This window comes from Prionailurus bengalensis, chromosome A2 (genome assembly GCF_016509475.1).
Source record: "Prionailurus bengalensis isolate Pbe53 chromosome A2, Fcat_Pben_1.1_paternal_pri, whole genome shotgun sequence".
Classification (NCBI taxonomy): domain Eukaryota; kingdom Metazoa; phylum Chordata; class Mammalia; order Carnivora; family Felidae; genus Prionailurus; species Prionailurus bengalensis.
Window position 1 is genome coordinate 14,380,057 of NC_057348.1, and position 16,145 is coordinate 14,396,201.

At 52.1% G+C, this 16,145-nt stretch overlaps 1 protein-coding gene across 1 annotated transcript in view; it reads left to right on the forward strand.

Moving 5' to 3' along the window:
* Nucleotides 1–530: 530 nt before the first annotated feature.
* Nucleotides 531–16,145, forward strand: part of SLC25A42 (solute carrier family 25 member 42) — a 30,804-nt gene continuing 15,189 nt past the window's right edge. The window contains 1 exon segment of the mRNA XM_043587137.1: nt 531–588. The gene's annotated coding sequence lies outside the window, so the exon portion shown is untranslated.

Below are 16,145 nucleotides of genomic sequence, written 5' to 3' on the forward strand. Positions count from 1 at the left end.
AACCTCTTTGACATAGCCTCAGGGGACCCTGCATGGGGCATCCAAGGCCATCTACGGCAGTCGCCCTCCGGGCCAAACTCTGCACCTTGCACACGCCACCCGGCTCGGAGGTGCACCGCCCACTGCCCCTGCGACCGGCCTTTGGGCATGCCTGTCTTCGGCTTTGTAGCCAATCCTCATCGCCCTCCAGGCTACGCCCTCCGTTCTTCTCGAGCCAGCCGCGCCAGCCACTTCTCTTGCCCCCCAGGGATTGGTCGTCAGGGCTGCTCGTCTTCCGCCAGAGTTCCAATCTTCGCCTACCTCCAGGCCCTCACCTCCCGGCACCTCGCACCCTGAGAGACCACCTCTGGGACCAAAAACCTCACCCAATAGCCCGCCTTTGCCCCTCAGTGATGGGCTCTAGGGGCTGCCTGTCTATTTCATGCTAACCAATCCCTGTCTTTCCGAACGCTGATTGGCCAACGCGCAGCCAATCGGAGCGTGGCGTGGACCCCTCCCGCGGCGCGCGCTGAGGGTGCGCGAGGCGGGGCCGTGGTGGCCGGAGGCGGCGGCGGCGGCGGCGGTGGTGAAGGCGACGCGTCCCAGACGGTGAGGGGGAGCAGGGGGCGCGGGGTGGCGCAAGCGTCGGAGGGTCCGCTCCCCTTGGGCCGAGCGAGGGCGAGGCACGGTCCTGTCATGTATCCTGGGGCGGGGGCGGACGAGGCAGGGCGTGACAGCAGCGTCAAAGGGGCAGGGAGAGGTTAAACCCCCCCATCCCTGCACCCCGCATCCGGTGCTCCCTGGGGACCCTCCCAGCCGAATCTGAACCTTCACGGTCAGTCCGCGCACACCTGACACCACGTCCCTTCTTGTTGACAACCCCCCCCCCCCCCCATTACACCTGATACTGCCCACTTCTCTGACATTCCCCACACCTCTAGAGCCATGCCCCCAGGAGCTCTGCACAGTTGAGGCTTCACACCCACAGGCATCTGAGTCTGTACCCCCACTGATATTCTCTCACACACACCTGACATTGCACACCCCCACATCACCTAAGATCGTCCCTCTTGGTGACATCTCCACACCCAGATCCATGCACCCCCACCTCTGCAACAGGGCCTACATCCCCTACTATACCCATGCCTGAGCCTGTGATGCTAAACTCTGGCCCCGCACGCACACCTGGTCCGGGTCATATCCCCTCACTGACTTTGCTCACATCCAGGTCTGTGCCCTTCTCACTTGCCCCCTCCCTTCAGCAACTCGGGTCAGGGTCCTCAGGTACTCTCCCCCTACCCCTGCATCTGCCCTGTGGCTTTACAGTTCCTCTCTCCATCACACGCCCTCAGTCTGTGTGCCCACCCGTACCTTCTTACAGGTGCACCCATGTTTGTGCCCCTCTCTGTAATCCTTGAACCCTCCCCCCACCCTAGGTCGTCTACCCTCCCCCACCCAAAAGAAAAGCCCGCCCAGATATTATATTTTCATTTATGAGAGTCTATAAAGTAACTTCTAGGCTTAGAATAATCCCTTTGGCCGGACGAAATTACAATTATCTCCATTTTACCAGCAACAAATCTACAGGGACTTCAGTTGGGGAGGCAGAGCCCATCCCTGAGCATTGCTGACTCTTCTCTGTAGACCTTCCCTGTTTTTGCCCATCTGTTGTGCTTATGTCTGAGGGATTGGCAGGGGAAGGGACCCCTACCTTCCCTGCAGCTGTGCCTCAGGAGTCATGACTTTGAGTCCAGAGAGACTGAGCTGGAAGGGGTGGCCCCTGATTGTTGCTGTAGCACGTGTCTCCGAGTCCTGGGGCTGGGTGGGGGTGGGGACCTTGCAGGAGTGGGACTTCAACACCTGGGGTGCCACCAGAGGCTAGGTCACCTGGGAGGGAGCCGCTGGCCTCCCGCCTCTGGCTCCAGCTCTTGCAGACTGAAGCCCCTCACTGACCCTCAAGACCTCCTTGGGCCCTTAAAGCTGATAAACCTGGAGAGTAAGGAAACACTCTTCAGAGTGAGGCGAGCTAATGTTACAGCCACTTAGAGCCAAACTGTAAAACTGGAGCCTGGTGTGGTGCTGGGACTAATGATTTTTCTGGAACTTTTCAAGTTCCCTGGAGTGTAATTTGCAAGTGTGCAGCGTAGAAGGAACGGGTGGCTTTGTTGTTGAAAAGCAGTAGTGTGGTGTGGTTTCCTGTAAAGTTTGCATAGTGCCTCTTACCCCCCTTTGGTCTCTCCCTGCAAAGATGGTGCCAGAATATTCTGGAGGGTCACCTTCAGCTTCTCCTGGAGAAACTGAAGCCATTGGGGTTTTCTGTCCAAATTCAAAAGGAGTCATTTAAAACGTGTGTGTTTATGTATGTGTATGTATATGCTTATAAGTAGATATACACATGTATGTACATCACACTCATATATGCATAGACACACATTTTATAAATACAGATGTATACACATTTCTTATATATACATACACAAATCTATAAAATTTAACAAGGTAATTGATGTACGTGGTAAAAAAAAAAAAAAAAAAAGTCCAAAAGGGCATCCAGTGAAAATTAAGCACGTCTCCCCTTATCTGCACTCTGCCCTTCTAGAGGCATCCATTGTTAATTGCCCTTTTTCCTTCCAGAGATAGTCTATGGCGTGGTGGAAAGATGTATATCCCCCACCTCTTCTAAACCCCTGATATATTTGCATGAGCTTTTTATCAAATGGGTGTGCCAGTGTAATAGCCAGTCCCTCGCTGATGACTGTTCAGGTTGTCACTCGTAGCTTCTCTTGCAAACTGAGCTTCAATGAATAGATGGAACCATGCATGAGCAAATATGGAATGAATGTGTGTGGGGCTCCAGCACAGACCCTTCGAAACCTCCCTGTCTTCCTGGAACTCCCATGCCAAAGGGCGTGTCCGTTTAAATGGTTAATGTTCCGGGGCGCCTGGGTGGCGCAGTCGGTTAAGCGTCCGACTTCAGCCAGGTTGCGATCTCGCGGTCCGTGAGTTCGAGCCCCTCGTCGGGCTCTGGGCTGATGGCTCGGAGCCTGGAGCCTGTTTCCGATTCTGTGTCTCCCTCTCTCTCTGCCCCTCCCCCGTTCATGCTCTGTCTCTCTCTGTCCCCAAAATAAAAAAAATAAAAATAAAATAAACGTTGAAAAAAAAAAAAGAAATTTAGATTGGAATCACCTTTAAAAAAAAAATTAAAAAAAAAAATAAATGGTTAATGTTCCTCCAGAGAGGCTGTGCTGCCATCAGTTGTCTCTCGGCTGTGAAGGTGGAATTCTTGTTTTCTCTCCCAGCATCCAGAATAGATATTATCAAGTGTTTTGGTCTCTCCAGTCTGATAGGTAAAGCACAGCCTACGAGATCCTTTTGAACACCACTTCTGTGCTTTCTATCCATCTCCTTGGCGTTCTAGCCCGGGTGGTGGTGATTAAACATTGTACTTCTGTTTCTCTTCCACAGTTAGACTAACGTTCAGCCCAAGAACTATTTGAATCCCTTCTCTGTGGAGCTCTGGAGGAAACCTTGGGTGTGTGTGTGGTGGGGGGGGGGGGGTCCCTGCAAGACAGAGACATGGGTATTGGCCACAGTCCTGGGAGGGGAGGTCTTAAGATGTCTAAAAATTTTTTTAAGAGGTGTAAAAGTTTTGTTCCCGCTTGGATCCAGCAAAATCACTTGGGTGTCAGATGAAATTGAGATAAGTCAGATGTAAATCTTTTGGGGAAGCTGTCTTGAGATTCTCTCGAGTCGTCGGCTGTTGCCCACTCTTGGTGCCAGGTGGAGAGCACCTTTTGACTGAGGCCAGGCCCTTTCGCACCTGTCATCCTGTTTTTTTGTGCTTCTGTTTTGGCAATTAGACAATACTGAAATGGTCAGAACTTTCCGCTTGGTTAGGTTTTGCAAACCAGCTCTTTTTAAAAGCACATATATTCTTTATTTTTACTGTGAAACACTTAATAAAAAGTACGTGATGTGCCCATGAAAAGAAAGTATAAAGGATAACGAAGCTGATACTTAGTTGAAGAAGTAGAACATTGCCTCCGGCGGCCCTTCCTTCATCACTGCACTATTTTTAAAATATGCTTGTCAACGTGTGTTTTCTTCACTGAGTACCTTTTGCTGCAGCTGAATGCTTGGATTCTAGGGTCTTAGCAAAGATCAGCAGAAGCCAAGTTTTCTATCAAAGCTGTGTCAATAGGATGACCTGAGAGGTCCACGGAGGGAAGCAGTGACCTCAGGTTCGTGGGCAGGTCACCAGCCAGTACCAGGAGCTTTGATCTTAGAAGACTCCTGTCTTGTTAGTGTCCTGGGCCTGCTGTGACAAATTACCACAAGCTGGGTGGCTTAAGACAAGAGAAAGTTATTCTGTCATAGTTGTGGAGAGCAGAAGGCCAAAATCAAGGTGTTGGCAGATGCCGTAGATGGAATGCTTCTGTCTCCCTAAAATTCATATTTTGACTTTTTTTTAATGTTTATTTATTTTTGAGCGCGAGTTGGGGAACGGCAGAGAGAGAGGGAGACACAGAATCCAAGACAGGCTCCAGGCTCTGAGCTGGCAGCACAGAACCTGATGCGGGGCTAGAATTCACGAGCTGCAGGATCATGACCTGAGCCGAAGTCGGACGCTTAACCAACTTTGCCACCCAGGCACCCTAAAATTCATATTTTGAAACCTAATCCACAACGTGGGTGGCATTAGGAGGTGGGGCCTTAAGGAGGTGAGTAGGTCATGAGGGTGGAGGCCTCATGAATGGGATTAATGCCCTTATAAAAGAGGCCCTGCCCCTTCTGTTTTATGAGGCACAGCAATACATTAGCTATCTGTGAACCCGGAAAAGTGCTGTCACCAGACACTCAGTCTGCTGGCACCTTGATTCTTGGACTTTCCAGCCTCCAGAACTGTGAGAAATACATTTCTGTTGTCCATAAGCCACCCAGTTTATGGTCTTCTGTTACCAGCCCAAACAGACTGAGACAGCAGGTCGGTTTCTACTGAGGGATCTAAGGGAGAATCTTACCAGGCATCTCTCCTGGCTGTGGTAGTCGTTGACAATCTTTGGGGTTTTGGCTTGGAGCCACATCATCCCAATCTCTGCCTCCATCTCCACACAGCCTTCTTCCCTGCGTGTGTGTCTTCTTCTTTTTTTTAATGTTTATTTATTTTTAGAGGGGGGGAGAGAGAGAGCGGGAGTGGAGGAGGGACAGAGAGAGAAGGAGATACAGAATCCGAAGCAGGCTCTAGGCTCTGAGCTGTCAGCACAGAGCCCGACGCGGGGCTCGAACTCACAGACCACGAGATCATGACTTGAGCCAAAGTCAGGTGCTCAACTGATTGAGCCACCCAGGCACCCCGTGTGTGTGTGTGTGTGTGTGTGTGTGTGTGTGTGTGTGTGTGTGTGTCTTCCTACAAGGACACCCATCATTGGATTTAGGACCCACCATAAATTCAGTACGATTTCATCTCAGTGTCCTTAACTAATTTCACCTGCAGAGACCCTATTTCCAAATAGAGTCACCTTCTGAGGTTCTGGTGGGACATGAACTTTAGGGGACACCATTTAATCCCTGTAGCTGCAAAGCCAGAATTTCTGTCAGGGTGTTATGCAAAGAAATGCTTGTCTAGTGGCGTCTACTGCTTCAGGCAGAAGGGGGCGGGTAGGGTTGGAGCACACGGCCGCTCACTCACCTGCCTCCCTACTGGAAGGTGGAGGCATCTGCCCAGAGCTAGCAAGGACCTGGGCAAGTAAACATGTATTTGCTAGCCCTTGGCGCATGCTTACAGGACTGTGAGCTTGGTCCTAGATCATCTCAGTTTACAGAAGGGTCATCAAGACTTAGGGGCCTTTGCCTCACCTGCAGGGAGAACAGAAGGGGAGCCAAGATGAACCTAGGTCAGCCCAAATCCAGACCCCTGTCCTTTAAGCACTCACCCGTGGCATGCATGCTTTCTGCCGCTGTTAGACACTCATGTCTGTGAGCTGTACTGAAATACCACAGGCAGTCTGCCTCCAGGAATGGAACAAACTTGAAGCCTGACCACCCTGTTGTTTTGCAGTCTGTAAAAATCTATGCACCGGGGACAGGAACAGGTGCAGAGGAAGCAGAAATACTGGGGCTCTGAAGGGTAGGGGACACAGATGTGGATCCCCAAGTGGTTGGGGCTCTGTAGTTGATCAATTCTAGCAGAGGATTGAGGTGCTAACTCAGGGAGGGGAAGGTTCTCGGAGATCTGAAAGCCAGCAAGGAGTCAGCCAGATGGTGAAGCGTTGTCAGCAAAGGGAACAAGTGAGCCTGGATGTTGTGGGACCCAAGGCATGGAATTTGAGAGAGGATTGAGGGACCTGGTCCACGGAGCCGGTGACAGGCACAAGAGGGGACTTAACCTTGAGGCCACTTGAGGCAAGGCATCGCCAGCATACCTTAGCTGAGAGCCTCTAGCAGCCTGTGCTTTCCCACCCGTGAGATGAGGCCACCTTGTGAGTAGTTGCAAGCCTTCCCTGATCAAATGTGCCAGTGAAGGGCTCCCAAAAGACGTCAGTGCTGTTCCGTCCGCAGGTCGCATGCCTTTGCCATGGGATGAGTTGAAAAAGCGAGTATGTATGTTTCAGTTAAGTCTTAATTAGCCACGCAGACCCAAGCCCCACCCAGGCTGCGGTATTTGTCCCGGCCCTGTCTAAGGGGTAGGCTCCCAGACCTCACTGTGGCAGCTGTGACTTAATATGCCTGAGGAGGAGCTCAGGAATCCTGCACAAGTGTCCTGGAGATTCTGGGACAGGTGTTCCTGGAAACACCTGGTGTAGCAGCTCAGAGCTGGAGGAAGATGCTAGACCCTGCCTGTCCCCTGTGGTGGCGGGCAGGTCCCCGCAGCCAGAAGAGGGGAGGGAGCTTGGCTTACAGCACAAAGGGGAGACAGGACCCCTTACTGGCCAGGCCTTAGCCAGTGGCTAGTCTAGCCTTGGGCTGGCAAGGCGATGTATAAGAGCCAGGCCTTGAAGAAGGGACAGGTTTGGGGGCTGTGAACAGCCCCTTTGGCCTGGAGCACACCGGTCAGAGCCAAGTGTCGGCCAGCCCGGAACGTGAGAGTCAGAGACTGCCCCACCTGTTGTGCCGGACAGCGGCACTGGCGTGGTAGTGTTTGGCGGGGAGCACGTGCTTCCTAAACCATTGTCACCTGGTGGGCACTGGGGCGCCACTTTCCAACTTCTGTTTAACTCTTTGGGGAGATGAACCTGGAAAAAGCGGGGAGCAGCGCTGGAGACCAGGGACCAATGCTCAACTCTTTTAGAGACCCTGGCATGGGGAATGCAGGCTGAATGGTGAGATCCAGGAACTGGTGAGGCCTGCTCAGTAGGGCCCTTAGTAGGGCCTGTGATGGGCTCCATCCCAGGTCCATCTGACTCCTTATTAGGCAGAATGATACTTACCAATACTTAACCAGTACCCATGACCCACTTGAGCAGCAGGACCCTGGAAAGATGGTGATGGATGGAAACTGAGCCCTGAGGAGGTTTAGCAACACGTCCAAGGTCACACGCTGGACCCCATCTTCCCAAAACACCAGCATGGTGTAACTGGGAGCCTGTACACGTTCCTACTTAGGGAATGAGGCGGACAGTGATAGAAAAGGTACATTTCTGCTGCCACATGAAGGGTGTCTGAAGGGCAGGAAGATGGACAGAAAAACCACCTCTGTGTAGGTATATGCTTCTGACTTCTTGCTAAGCATGGACACTGAGCGCAGCCCAGGCCATTGCCTTCCACAGACACCCCCCACCCCAAGCCTAGCAGAGGAAGCTAATGGAAAGTGACCCCTCCTGGTGCAGCAGGGAACCACGGGGTGCTCAATGTAGGGCAGAGCAGCTAAGTTTTGGGAGGTGAGGCCGGGACATTTAGGGAGGGCTTTGAAGGGTGCAGAGGAGTTTGCTAGGCATGGGGTGGGGAGAGTGCAGCCAAAGCAGAACTTGGTATGTCCTGAAAGTTAATTGCCTTATCCGGCAAATAACTGAGTGGATACAAGCACTGTGCTAGGCTCCACATGGCGAGTGAGAAAACAAGACTTTTGGGGTGAGGGCTTTACACAAGTGCACCCTCTTATTAGAGGGACCTGAGTACCACCGCGTGCCTTGGTTTGTTGTAGATCACTATGGTGCAGTTGGTGACAGGTGTTGGCAACACTTTCTCGCAAGGGCCGAGGACAGTGATTGACAATAGGATGTTCTGTATCTTTTAGGACTTGGATGCCTGAGTGTCTGACCCATAGAGATTGCAACACAAGGTTGTGGTGACCAATTTGTCTGAAAGGCACGAATAGAAGGGAATGCAGCAGGGAGAGATGGGCAGCAGCTGGTGGGGTCTGGGTTAACAGGGAACAGCCATTATGTAAGATGCTACCGCTCTCTTAGGCAGAAGTTAATGCCCATTAACTGGAAAAGAAAACAGCCTTTATCAACAGGCAGATAGGATGTTAATTGGCTTCCGTTTACTGAGAGATTACAGGATCTGTCCACGACTGCTTGTAAACTCCATCAGCCGAGAACCACCCCCCCCCCCCCCCGCTTTATGTAAACATTTCCTTGGCCCCATGGGGTGGTGCACACAAGCGCTCGTGAACATGAATGGTGGCCTTGGTCAGGGAGCTTCTGAGGGAATTGGGCACAAATGTGTGTGTGCAGGTGCATGTATTAGGACGGATGCACTCGTGGAGAGGCTGCTGCGTGGGGCTCATAGCCTAGGCTACCTAAGATCCCAAAGCACCTGGTTCACATTTCCTAGACAGTGCTGTTCAGTATGTTATATTGCTGAATTGCCTCCCGACCCTGCTTTGCTTTGTTTTTTGATGAGTGGAACAGAAATATGGTACACAAAATGAATTTTTGTTGATTGGGGCTGGTCTGTGAATGCTGCCTGCCCATGGCGTGTGGGGGGTGAGCCCCATCTCACTCCACTTTTAGCAGAGACTCTGGCACCTGAATCCCAGGCCGTGGGTACCTGTTAGAGGTACGCCCAGAGAACATACTGAGGCTGGGCGCACCGGGGCCGCAGGATGCCATTGTCCATGGTTGGAAATGCAGCACGGGCCCAGAAGAGTATAAGGGAAATACACAGATCAGGGCTCTAGAAGGCTGTGCAAGGGACAGAGACCCATCCCAAACTGGCTGAACTAGAAAGGGAGCTTTGTGGGCTCCAGGGTGAAAAAGTCTAAGTGCTTCTAGCACCTGCCAGGTTCTTCGTCAGCTCCCAAGTTCTGCTAGAACCATTGGGCCCCAGGGCATCCCGAGTCATGAAGACATATGTCCACCTCCCTCCCTGGCCTTGGCTCTGTCAGCTCCCCTTGGGGCCTGTTTCCCCTCCTGAGAGAAAGAGGACTTCTCCGGCCCAGTGGTTCCCTCAGAAATCCCAGTCTTTGGGTCTGGTGCTCCAAACTGAGGGTCACCCTAGGGTCAAGGGGAGGGTCAGTCCCACCTTTCTCCCAGGTGACAGAGACAGAGTGGGTGTCTGCCCATTGTGCTGTCTCCAGAAGGGGGGCAGACATCCCTTGTACATGTGGCCTTCCTTCTAGGAGCTTAGGCATCTCCTCGGACTTTTAGTCATTGCCAAAATCATCAGCAGGCGTTCTCCACAGGTGAGGGGAAAGGTGAGCATCAGTGAGCAATGCAGATCACCCCTCTGCTGCCATCGGAGTCCCCTCGGAGTTAAGAACACAGTACCCAGGGGCGCCTGGGTGGCTCAGTCGGTTAAGCGGCCGACTTCGGCTCAGGTCATGATCTTGCGGTCTGTGAGTTCGAGCCCCGCGTCGGTCTCTGTGCTGACAGCTCAGACCCTGGAGCCTGTTTCGGATTCTGTGTCTCCCTCTCTCTGACCCTCCCCCGTTCATGCTCTGTCTCTCTCTGTCTCAAAAATAAATAAATGTTAAAAAAAAAATTTAAAAGAACACAGTGCCCAGGTTCAGGGTCAGGTGGTCTGGGAGAGGCTGGCCAAGTTTGGGGATTCTCTTCTTTAATGTTTAATTTTTTTCTTGTGGTATAACTGACACACGGGAAAGTGAGTAGCTTCTGTCCACAGCTCAAGGAAGTTTTACATGTGTGTTCACCTGTGAAATCTGATCAACATGCAGAACGTTTCAAGCCCCACTCTGGCTCCTCCGTGGCCCTTCCCTGTCCTACCTCCCACAGCAAACCCCATTCTGATCTTTATCACTGCTGACGCTTTATTGTCGTGCTTGATCTATTTTATTTTACTTAATTTTTAAATGTTTGTTTATTTTTGAGAGGGGTGGGGGAGACAGAGGGTCCGACGAGAGCTCTGCGCTGGCAGCAGCGAGCCCGATGTGGGGCTCAAACTCATGAACCGTGTGATCATTGCATGACCCAAGCCGAAGTCAGATGCTCAACCGACTGAGCCACCCAGGTGCCCCTGATTTTTTAAATTGTGATGAAATATACACAACTTAAAATATACTGCCCCCACCTTTGCTTTGCATATAGTTCACTGACATGAAGCGCGTCCTCATTGCCGTGCAGCCATGACCACCAACCAGCTCCAGAGCCTTTCCATCTTCCCAAACTGAAACTCTGTCCCCATTAAACACGAACCCCCCATTCCCCTCCCTCGGCCCCTGGCACCCACCATTCTGCTTTCTGCCTCTATGAATTTAGGGACTCTAGAGACCTCACAGAAGTGGATTTAAATCTTTGTCCTTTTGTGACTCGTTTATTTCACTTAGCGTGATGTCCTCAAGGTTCCTCCACCCTGTAGCCTGTGTCAGAATTTCGTTGCTCTTGAAAGCTGAATAATGTTCAGGTCACCTGGGTGGCTCAGTCGGTTAAGCAGCCGACTTCAGCTCAGGTCATGATCTTGCAGTTCGTGGGTTCGAGCTCCATGTCGGGCTCTAATGCTGACAGCTCAGAGCCTGGAGCCTCCTTCGGATTCTGTGTCTCCTCTCTCTGCCCCTCCCCTACATGTGTTCTGTCTCTCAAAATTAAATAAACATTTAAAAAAAATTTTTTTAAAGCTGAATAACATTCCACTTGTACAGAAGGCCACTTTGTGTTACTGTGCTTGGATGTGACTTAGACTCACTTGGTGCACAGTCTTTTGTGTTGGCTTCTCTTTCTCCACTGTTTTGTCTGAGATTTGTGCCTGTCAGTTGCGTGTGGCAGCAGCCGGCCCTTCTGTCTTGTTGTGTGGCCCGGCTGTGTGACCTTGCCACCTGCGAGAACTTGTTCTCTTGTGGGTGGCTGTCTGGGTTGTGTCCCCAGAGGGTGCTCGTCATCACCGTGAGATAGGACAGGCTACCACGCAGGTGTTCGGAGTTCCCAGATGCCATCTTAGGGTCTCAAACACTGAGGAGAGGCACTGGGGGAGGGATTTGGGGGATCATCCTGGCTGGGGTCCAGAGGTAGAAGAACCAACAGGGATGTTGCGGGATGGGGGTGTTTTGTGCTCTCCCACTAGCAGAGCCTTCCGTGGCCCGCATGCGCTCGCCTGCCTTTATTTCCCTGATCAGCCTGAGCTGGCTCCAGCCTTGGGGGAGCCCCCCTTTTTACTGCTCTGGCTGCACGGGGTGCTCCTTCCCAGACCCCAGGACATACCCTGCCCTGCACCTCTCCTACCACAGAGCCCCGCTCACCAGCACCGCTGTGGGTCCTCTGCCCACACTCCCCGCCCCCCACCACTGTGGTGCCGTTTCCCCAGAGTGTGTACTTGGCAGGCACACAGTTAATCAGACTCGAAGGAACCCCAGAGGGGTAGTGTATATTGGACCAGAGCAGGGCAGTCCTTAGGGCTCCCCTTTCCAGGACCATCCCTTCAAGGATCAGGACAAGAGGATTCTAGAACCTTCAAGCCCCCACTCACAGGCTCCCAGACTGGCCAGGCCCTGGCCCTGCCCAGTGGCACCTTTCCTCCTTGTCTGGGTTCCTCTAACTGGGAACAAAGGAGTGAATTCCCTTTGGTGCCCACTGCCCAGCCACCGGGCAACCCAGAGGGCCCTGTGGAAGGCTGGGGTCACACGAGCCAGAGGAGCACAGTGAGCAAGTGGGGTGGAGGGAAGACGTGGGAGCAGCAAGGACCAGGATGATGAGAAGCAGAGCTGGGCCTCAGACAAGAGCTTGCACCCTGCCCTGCACCACCCTGCCTCACCTCTGTATCTACAGAATCAGGCTTGGGGCCCACAGGCACACGTCAACATCTGTCCCTTGAGCACACTTAGTCCAACTCCTGCAGCTACTTTGGACCACCCCTTGTCATCTGCGTCGTGTTGATCCCCCCACTGCCCTCCACCCCCACCACCCTCCTGCCAAACCTGCCCCTCCACCTCCAGTGGGTGCAAGACATCTTGGCCTGGGGCCAGCATTAGAAGATCAAAGCAGCCCATGAGTAACAGATCATCTTGTTTTAACCCAGAGCATGAAGCGGTCATCTACAAGGTCATACTGATATTTTTTTAAACGTTTATTCATTTTTGAGAGAGAGGGAGAGAGAGAGAGACAGAGCGTGAGTGGGGGAGGGGCAGAGAGAGGGAGACGCGGAATTGGAAGCAGGCTCCAGGCTGTGAGCTGTCAGCACAGAGCCTGACGTGGGGCCCGAACCCACGAACTCTGAGATCATGACCTGAGCTGAAGTCGGACGTTTAACCAACTGAGCCACCAAGCACCCCAAGGTCACACTGATCTGAATAAATGACAGAAAAAGTAAATTAGTTGGGGAGAAGAGGCCACAGTTCCTGTGTAAGAATACCCAGTCATGTATTCTCCCCCTCCAGGAAGAGAGCTTAACTCCCCTGACCCCCAAAGGTGGGCTGGTTCCAAGGAGAAGAGTCTGGAAAAGTGTCACTCAGCAGGGGGACAGACATCTGGCAGACCCCACCTTAACCAAGAGGTCCAAGTCAGTCTCACCTGGATTAAGTCTGTGTTCTCAGGTATAATGTCATGAGGAGGGCTCACCTCCAAGGTCCTCCCAAGACCACACAACCCAAGCTCATGGTGAAAAAATACATCAGACAAACCCAGATGGGCTGGGGCATGAGGGAGTGGGATTCTGGGGCAGAAAAGGGAGATTAGGGGAATAACGGGAAAGCCTGGAGTTCTGTGGACAGTCATGTTAGAACAGGAGGAGGAGTAGGCTCACTGAGCAGACCAGCCCAGGTCCTCTCTTCACGGCCAACACCTCAGGCTGGGCTCCCTTTCGTGGTCACCCTTCTCGAATCTGCGGGCTGTGACGCTTGAGGGTCTCAAGAGGCCTCTGCTTCTTATTTTTCCGTTTTATCAGATGCCACCATGTGTCACTGTCCACTGTCCCTAATTCACCTCTACTGCCAGGGGACCAGAGCCTCGGAGGCACTGAGCAATGTTTCATGTGGGGCCCCACGTCTGGAAGGTAGGGCAGCTGGGGTTCTTCCCAATCAGACGTGCTGTGTTTTCAAATGTCTGTGTTTCAAAATATGTTTCAAATGCCCAGCCTGCCCCCATGTGCCTCATTATCTTAGGTTTAAATTTTTTAAGTCAGGCAAGGCCCAGGGTGTCATCTCCCAGACATGATTTCTGCTGACTTCTTCCAGGCTTGTGGGAGCCAACAGGCCAAGGCTATCTTCCAAGTTCAAGACTGGAAGTTCTCAGGCCCCCAGACACCAGGCCTTGGTCCCTCAGGGATCTCCTCCCACACCTTCCTTCTGCCAGGTGCCAGCCCATAAAAGGGACTGCTTACCCAGAGCCCCACCTTGGTGATACAGACTCTGACTTCTGTCCCGGTGGAGTGCCAAGCCAGCCCTTGACTGCCTCTTCCAGGATCATGTCCTAGGGACAGAGCCTTGGGCACCTCCGATCCATCACAGTCCAGGAACCCATGGCGTCCCTTTAGCTCTGTGAACAGGTTGTTTGTGTTCTGCTGGGCTTTGCAAGTTGCCTTCAGGGGACTACTGAGTACAGCCAGATCCTCTTCCACCCTTCCCTTAAGCCGTTGTTCCTTCAGGTTAAACAAAGTCTTAAGAAGCACTTGGTTCTCCAGGAGAATCATGTGGGATGAAACGGTGTTGAGGCTGGCCTAGGAGCCATGGTTTCTTGGAGAAGGATATGGCCATGACTTTTGGAGTCCTATGTCAAGGTTGGAGTTCCCTCTGCCGTTGGTCTGACCAGGTTTTTCCATGTCTCATCAGCAAAATGGAGAGAGAAACCAGTGACCGTGACACCCCTAATTGTTAGTGACAGCGATTGTCACCATTAGTGGTCTCTAGCAGGGAACGCATGCTGCCTTAACTTCCCCATTGGTAAAGCAGCACCTATACCCAGTGGTGAAGGCTGGCCAGATGAAAGAACACAGGAACAAAGGGATTTAATAAACAATAGCTAGCATTGTGTCATTGTGTTTATCGCCTGCCTTCACTCCCAGTTCTCATCCCACACTCCCAGTTCTCATCCCACACTTAGAGCCAGAGATGACCTTGAGCAAAGGCCGTGGCCTGGGGCCCTGCAGCTGCTGACCTCTAACACCCTGCTCCAAAGAGAGACCAGGATCAGGGGGTGCCTGGGTAGCTCAGTCGGTTAAGTGTCTGACTTCAGCTCAGGTCATGATCTCATGGTTCGTGGGTTCAAGCCCCTCGTTGGGCTCTGTGCTGACAGCTGAGTCTGGAGCCTGCTTTGGATTCTGTGTCTCCCTCTCTCTCTGCCCCTCCCCTGCTCATGTTCTGTCTGTCTCTCTCTCAAAAATAAAATAAAAACATTAAAAGAAATTTTTTTAAGAGAGGCCAGGGTCAGGCTATGCCTGCCAAGAAGAGCATCGGTCTCCCCACAAACCAGGCAGCAGCCCCAATCCCTCTCACGGGGCTCCCATGGCTGCCAAAGCCCTTCCCCAGCCCAAGATACTAAGCTGCTGACTTGGAGGCACCAACTGGACAAGGAGGGGCCAGACCAGCCAGCCAGCCCCTCAGCAGCCGCAGACCTCTGAAATTGGTTTCTCTGAAACCTGTAGCAAATCCAGAAGGTCATGGTTGCCTTAAGGCATTTTTTTTTAGCTTTTTATTTTGAAATAATTTCAGCCTTACAGAAAAGTGACAAAAATAACCAGAGTTCTGGTAGACCCTTCATCCAGCTGCCAGTGTTAGCATCATACAGGATATTAGCATCATACAGGATACAGCTACCTGAACCAGAAAATACCATCGAGGCAACTTTGGAGCTCACCTCCAGCCTGAATTCAGATCTCCCCGGCATTTCCCCTAACGTTCTCATTCTGGTCCAGGCTCCCACATTGCATTTCGTCAACCGATCTGCCTAGTCTCCCCTGATCTGTGATGTGCCCCAGTCTTTCCTCATCATCCACAAGCGCCACGCTTTTTTTTTTTTTTTTTTTTTTTTTTTGCAGTGTCCTTTGGTGTGGACTGTGTGCTGTTTACTCATAGTTAGCCTGTGGGGTCCATCTTTGGTAGGAATCTCACTGCAGCAATGTCGTGTCCCTCCTAGGGCATCATGTTGGGGATGCAGGCTGTCTATAGGCCCTGTCACCGGTGGTGTTGACCTTGCTCACTTAGTCAAGGTGGGCTGTGCTCATTAGTGACAGGCTGAGTGTCTTCTCCCCATGGGGATGTGAGTTACACATTCCCTCTGTCACCTCCCTGTGCGTCGCTTCCCTTCCAGGCCTTTGCTGGGACCAGCAGCTGACGGTGGCCTTAGGGCCAGTGAGTCCTCAGGCTCATGTACTGGGGTAGCACACATTCCAAAGTGTTTGCCAGACCACCTGCAAAGAGGTGTGCCCCCCGCCACTGCCCCCTCCTTGTCCACCCCCATCTCCTGGCATAGTTGTAATACTTGCAAACAGCCCTTCAGTGAGGGGTCAGCCTGACTTTCTCCATTATCGGTCTTTTATGTTTTGTCATATATTTTTTTAAGTTATTTGTTTCTTTCCTGGTGACCTGGTGTTTCTTTGTTTCTTTGCCTTTTTTTTTTTTTTTGTCTTGGGCTGTTTTTTGTTTGTTTACTGATTTTATAATAGCAAGGAGCTCTTTATTTCTTAGATTAACCTTTGGCCTGAGGGACAAAATCTTGAGATCTTACCCCCTTCATTCCCCCAGGGTAAGGATCTCCTCTTCATCCCATGATCCTTGGCGAGTTGCCAGGAGGCTCTGGACCCTGGTGAACAGCTGGCAGCCTGAGACCTTTCACTCTACTGGG